The following is a 6,268-nucleotide window of genomic DNA, read 5'->3' as shown; positions in this document are numbered from 1 at the left end:
GGCTCAAAGCAATGAAGATGATGCTTCCCCAGCTGTTGCCATTGGCTGTGAGTTTCTTGTGATGTCACAAAAGCACTTGGCAACTGAGTGGATATAAAGGCAGGCCAAGGGGAAAGCCCTTTTCTATTTCCAGCAGGACACACCTGGCAATGGATGTGACATTCAGCACTGCCCAGGTTTCTTCCACTTGGAGGAAGCAAACTGGTGAATCGAAGGAGGCAAACCTCTGGCAGTGGGATGCTAGGGAGCGATAATAAGGCAAGTTTGCTTGCTTGAAGGCTGCTGGTATCTGTGGTTGGAAGCTGGCGGACATCTCATGATGGACCTAAGAGAAGTTGGCAGATGTTGGTGGATGGAAGCCAATGGCTTTTGGATTCGGAAGTTGGTGGAGGCTACAAGGCTAAAGCAGACGGATGTTTGTGGATGTCGGCTGATGGAAGTTCACCTTTGGAAGACAGTCAACAGAAGCCAGTGGATATTTGTGGATTGAAGCCAGGGCAGGAACGTGAATGGATATCATGTTTTTGGATGTCAGTTGGTATATGTTTGTGTGAGTACATGGGAGGTTTCAAATGTGGTTTAGGAAGAATGGTGTTTGCATGTGCATGAATATGATGTGTGAAAGAATAGATAAAACCCATGGGAGGAGGGATATTGGTTTCATGGAATCAGAGAATCAGGGAATCGAGTTTGGGAGGGACCATGACAATGCAGGAATCTTTTGCCAAAAGTGGGGCTCAAACCCACTGGCATGCTTTCGAACTGCTAGGTTGGCAGGAGCTGGGACAGAGCAACGGGAGCTCACCCTGTTGCGGGGATTCAAACCACCGACCTTCTGATCGGCAAGCCCAAGAGGCTCAGTGGTTTAGATCACAGCCTGTAGATATTTAATTAATAAATAAATAATTTTAGTGTTCCCTCTCTCATTTAAACAGTGTACGTGATATATAAATGTGTGTGTTTGTATACTGTTCTATACCTGAGTGAGCACACAAACCCTTTAGGCTTGATAGGAAAAACTTTTCAAATTGAGCCTCACCCTGGCAAAGGTCTGGAGAACAAAGTGCCGCTCTGTGTACTGGTAACCATTCCCCTTCTAGAGCATCTTGCACCATCTGCTTATTCAAGTGGCCAAGCTTACTAATATAGGCTGGAATGTTGCATCAGGGCTTCTCCTTATATCAATTCCTCATGGAATATCTGGAATTACTTTGCTCTTCTTGCAGAGGTTTTGATCACCCTTCAGTTATTTTTCTAGCTTTGCGGTGACACTAACTGCTCAGTCAAAATATATTTAGGATGGTGATTCAAAGGCTGCTTTTACATGACTATTTGCCTACTTGTCCTCTGAAGCAATCAACGCAGATGTTTAAAATTGCAGATAAATTATGATGCCACATCTGCTTCTGGTCCCTGCCCACATGGGGGTTGGGGCTGTGCCTTGTCTGACCACCCTGCAGGCTTCATCCTAAGAGTGCTTTAAATTTCGCCCAGGATTCTCCTCTGTCTTCCCAGCTCCTGACTCACCTCCAGAATGGTCCTCTTTGGCCTATAGATTGTACAAGGCTTCAAAAGGATGACATAGGCTGTCTTACCTGATGAGGAGCTCCATCTCATAAGGATTTAGGCCGGGGTATAGTGTCGCTGTTCCTCCAGCAGTGCCAACAGAGCTCTGCAACCCTCCACTCATCCTGATCTGTTTAGTTGGACTGTGTTGGCAGATATCTCCATTGCAACGGCAAATTCTTATTACCTTCTCTTTGAATTTGGCTGATTCTGGGCACACTCTGGACCTGGCTGCCCACAGTTGAGTTCAAGGTTCTCCTGTACACAAAAAGAAAACAGTGGTACCTTGGATTAAGAACTTAATTCGTTCTGGAGGTCCGTTCTTAACCTGAAACTGTTCTTAACCTGAAGCAGTGCTTTAGCTAATGGGGCCTCCTGCTGCCGCCACACCACTGCTGCACGATTTCTGTTCTTATCCTGAAGCAAAGTTCTTAACCTGAGATACTATTTCTGAGTTAGTGGAGTCTGTAACCTGAAGCTTCTGTAACCTGAAGCGTCTGTAACCCGGGGTACCACTGTACCTAAACATAGCATTATGCCTACATCTGCTTGCATCTACTGCTGAAAGCCCTTACAAGATGAGTTTTGGTTTTATAGCTTGTCTTGCCATCCAAGGAGTATTTTATGAACTACTATCAAGGTCTGAAGAAGCTGTAAAAATCCACATTGTTTCAGATCCCACCCTGACCCGACACGTCATTTTTTGCTCCTAGCGCTCCTTTGATCCTTCAGGTTTCCTCAGCCTCTTCTGCTGAGTCACCAGCTGCTTCTACATGCCTGACCAAGTCCTGGAAGGGAGATTAAGTTATTTCGAAATCAAAAGTTGGTAATGTACGCACAGTGCATATGTACATCTTTGTGGCATGAAGCTGAGCTATGTTGGCAAGAAGAGAGTGTTTGGAAGTTGGAAGCTGAGACCTTCACGGCTTGGCAGGGCCCCTCACCAGATGCACTGCCAGCCATTGCTTTCCCTGCCGGGACCCAGTGGTAGGTGCCAGTGCCTGTTTAGAACAGGAACCAAGCTCAGGTGGTCCCATCCACATGGACCAAACACCATTTTAAATTACCTAAAATTCAATGTCCTGATGCATAGATCTATTAAATTCATTGATTCCATAGAGCTATAGTCCAGGTAGGGCTACATCTAGACATTTCATAGGCCAGGGCATTGCATTTTGGATGAATTAAGACGTTGGTTGCTACCACAGATGAGAGCTGAGCTTAGCTCCCATTGAAAGATCTGTCTCCCATCTACCACTGAAGCATGTCTAGGAGGTTGGTGGAGGTTGATGGATGTGGCATCAGAGAAAGCTTGTGATGGCCAAGGTTGCCACAAGAAGAGCAGAGCCTTGGTGTTGGGTGGGGGGACATCAGCAGCACCAAACCACAGGCTCCGTGAGGTCCAGCACCAGCCCTGGGTGTCTGAATGTGTTTTCTAATTTTGGCAAAAAATGACTGGAACAATCAGCAATCAGGAAGGCCAAAATTTTAATAAGGAATGGGAAAATTTATAATTTATAATTTATCATAAAAACCATTGTAAACAGTTGAAACTGTTAGCAGGACTGGAATAACACTTGTAGTTTAATGGTGGACGTAATGGAGATGTGAAAAATTTGGATTATTATAAAAGATGCAGGAGGAAGTGATTAACAATAGGACCCACAAAGGGAAGGAGGGAAGTCCAGGAGATTCATTGGAATCTTGTTTTTTATGTTTTATATTGGATATGTGATTGTAAAACTTTGATCTGAAAACCAAGCAAACAAATTTAAAATGAAAGTGTTTTCTAATTTGTGCAAGGATTGTAGCCACAATACGTTCCTGCTTAGTGGTGAAACTAGATGCGACGGAGGGGATATCCATATTGTGGATATATTTCTCCAGGCACTGCAGCCTTCATCTGAAGCCTCCCCTTTCACAGCTGCTTTTAACAAAAGAAAACAGCAGCTTAACAAGCCACAAAAATGTGAGACTGTAAATTTTGAGAGACAGCACATCACAGTCTCCTGTCCTTATCTCTCCACTACTTCCTCTCCTTGAGTCCAAAAGGTCAGGTCTGGCCCTCATACCTCCTTTTGATATGACTGATGTGTCTGAGCACAACCTTCTTCTTTTGTTTCTTGTTGGGCAGGAACGTCGTCGTTCTCTTCCCATGATTTACCCTGATCTCAGCCTCCCTGTTTAAAAAAAGGATAGGGCACTGAAGAATGTGAAATGTAAGCAGGGTTTATACTGGAAGATAGCCAGGTGAGCTGTGCATCTTCTCCTTCCCAGAGAAGATGGTTGGGCCACCTCAAGCTGTTCTCATTCCTGTCTTCCTTCCAACAAAAGCAAGAGCAGCCATGGCACAGCCAGAGACTCTGCACACTTTTGGGATTTAGTTAATCCCAAATGCCAATATTGATGCTAAATCCTTTGCTTTTAGGAATACTCTTTTACCTTTGACATTTGGTTGACAGTGTGATTTGACGGCTGCAGTCTGCCCCCACCACCGCCACGTGGTAAAGCAGGACTGGAAGATGTTACAGCCTGAATTTTTCTCCAGGTGACTGTAAAAGGAACAGGTGCTCTCCCTTTAAGTCAATCTTCACATTAATGGGGTGTGGGTTTTTTTGGTCAGGGTTTCATTACTCTGACCCCTTTAAATTTCTCATTATTTTTCAATAATATTTTATTGCTCAGCCGGATTACGAGATCCATGTATTATGGTCTGCCAATTACCTGTTCACCTGGGAGGAATAGCAATTGCCTCTGAGTGAGCCCTAAGGAGGAAAACAGCACCTGTCCAAGTGAGGGGCTCGGTGGAGTGCAGAACCTGCATCACAAAGCCACATCTGAAATAGCGTGTTCTCCTTCACGGAGAGCACGTGTTATGGTGGGGGCCTCCAGGACACTCCAAAGTTGGAGGGCTGGCTAATTGATCGTTGGCCACTGATGCGATTGGGGCTTCCCTTGTTGTTGGGAAGAAGTTAATGTTGCCATTTATTGATTGACAGCCAGAAATACTAAAACTCCTTGCACGGGCTAGGGCTTCCTCTTTTCGCCCGTGCATCGGATTGCCCGTCCCTCCCTCCCTAGAATAGGGTTGTTCGCTTTGACCTTGCTATGCCTGTCATGGGGTCATCTGCTTTGAAGCGGGGGCCTGGTAGGAATTTTGTCCATCTGGCTGATTGGCTGGGGCCATTTGGTTTTTGCCTACTGCGTAGCAAATCGTCACAACTTGTAAGGTTCGCGGTTAGGCATTGGTTTATGGTTTGGTTGGTTGAGGGACATGGATTGGCTGTGCCTGCCCCTCTAATGCTGCTGCTGCAAGGGATTCTGTTAAAGGAATTGGGGGCTAACTATTGCTTGTCCACTCTGTCAAGGGGGCTCGGGCCATAGCAATGAGCTCCTGGTTGCATTTGGGGTGAGGGCAGGTTCCCTGCTCCGCGTAACCCCCAAGTGTATTCCCCCATTCTGACTTTCGCATAGTGCGGAATGTCAGTCTGTCCCCCATGGTGGGGACAGATAGTCGCAACCAATGCCTACGCAACCACTCAGAAATTTGTATTTTAATAAAGTTGTGGCCAAAATTATGCCAAAAATCTTAAACAAAATTTTCTGTGTGATGTCTGAGTTATTTGGGGTGGACCTGGGGACCTTGACACGCAACAGGGCAAAAGTGGTTCTATGTTGCAGGGATCTTTGTCAATTCCCCATGGAACCTTCAATGTGGGGTTCCGCAGGGCTCAGTCCTATCCCCCATGTTGTTTGACGTCTACATGAAACCGCTGGTGGGGTTATTGGGAGGTTTGGAGTACGTTGTCAGCACTATGCTGGTGACACTCAGCTCGATTTCTCCTTTACATCTGCAGGTGAGGCAGTGGAAGTGCTGGACCAGTGCTTGGACTGGATGAGAGCCACCAAACTGAAGCCCAATCCGGATAAGACAGAGACACTGTGTGTACATACAGTGGTACCTCGGGTTAAGTACTTAATTCGTTCCGGAGGTCCGTACTTAACCTGAAACTGTTCTTAACCTGAAGCACCACTTTAGCTAATGGGGCCTCCCTGCTGCTGCCGCGCTGCTGGAGCACGATTTCTGTTCTCATCCTGAAGCAAAGTTATTAACCTGAAGCACTATTTCTGGGTTAGTGGAGTCTATAACCTGAAGCATATGTAACCTGAAGCGTATGTAACCCGAGGTACCACTGTAAATATATTTGGGGTTTTTTTAACATATCATTTCCAACAATCATTTAACATAAATTCTTATCTTATACAATGTTTTGGACTTCTGTCAACAACCTCTGATGATTTTCCATTCTTTATCACTTATTCTGCATTTCTTAATTTCTCTATTACTCTTAATTATCATTAACTAATAATTCTCTTCATAGTCTTAGCACAGTCACATCCCAAGCTGGCTGCACATGCAATTTGAATTTAAAGCTATGTAGTGCCAAGGGGAATCAACCATTGCATATGCCACATAAATACCTGCAATACTAGCATTATTATGGGTGCGTTTAAAAATAAACCATTGAAAGCATCGGCCGTATTGTTCAATGAATCGTAGATACATGATTGTTCAACGAATTGTAGATATGCCATTTTTAAATGTTTTTTGGGGGGCGATATTGGGTTCTTGTTTTTATTTTGATTATATATTTCGCGGTTTTATATTTTGATTTTGTTTTGTGAACCTCCCTGTGACCTC

At 44.9% G+C, this 6,268-nt stretch overlaps 1 long non-coding RNA gene across 2 annotated transcripts; it reads left to right on the top strand.

Annotated features, from left to right (window-relative positions):
* Nucleotides 1-2,587: 2,587 nt before the first annotated feature.
* Nucleotides 2,588-5,514, top strand: LOC310660138. Of its 2 annotated transcripts, XR_014503231.1 has the most exons (4): nucleotides 2,588-3,816; nucleotides 4,029-4,133; nucleotides 4,252-4,370; nucleotides 5,424-5,514. It is a non-coding gene; the product is annotated as an uncharacterized lncRNA (long non-coding RNA). The 2 variants fall into 2 exon arrangements; XR_014503232.1 differs by having other exon boundaries at nucleotides 2,588-4,133.
* Nucleotides 5,515-6,268: the final 754 nt, after the last annotated feature.

Source organism: Podarcis tiliguerta (genome assembly GCF_965153285.1).
Source record: "Podarcis tiliguerta genome assembly, chromosome: 11".
Lineage (NCBI taxonomy): Eukaryota > Metazoa > Chordata > Lepidosauria > Squamata > Lacertidae > Podarcis > Podarcis tiliguerta.
This window is presented reverse-complemented; position numbering and strand designations above follow the sequence as displayed.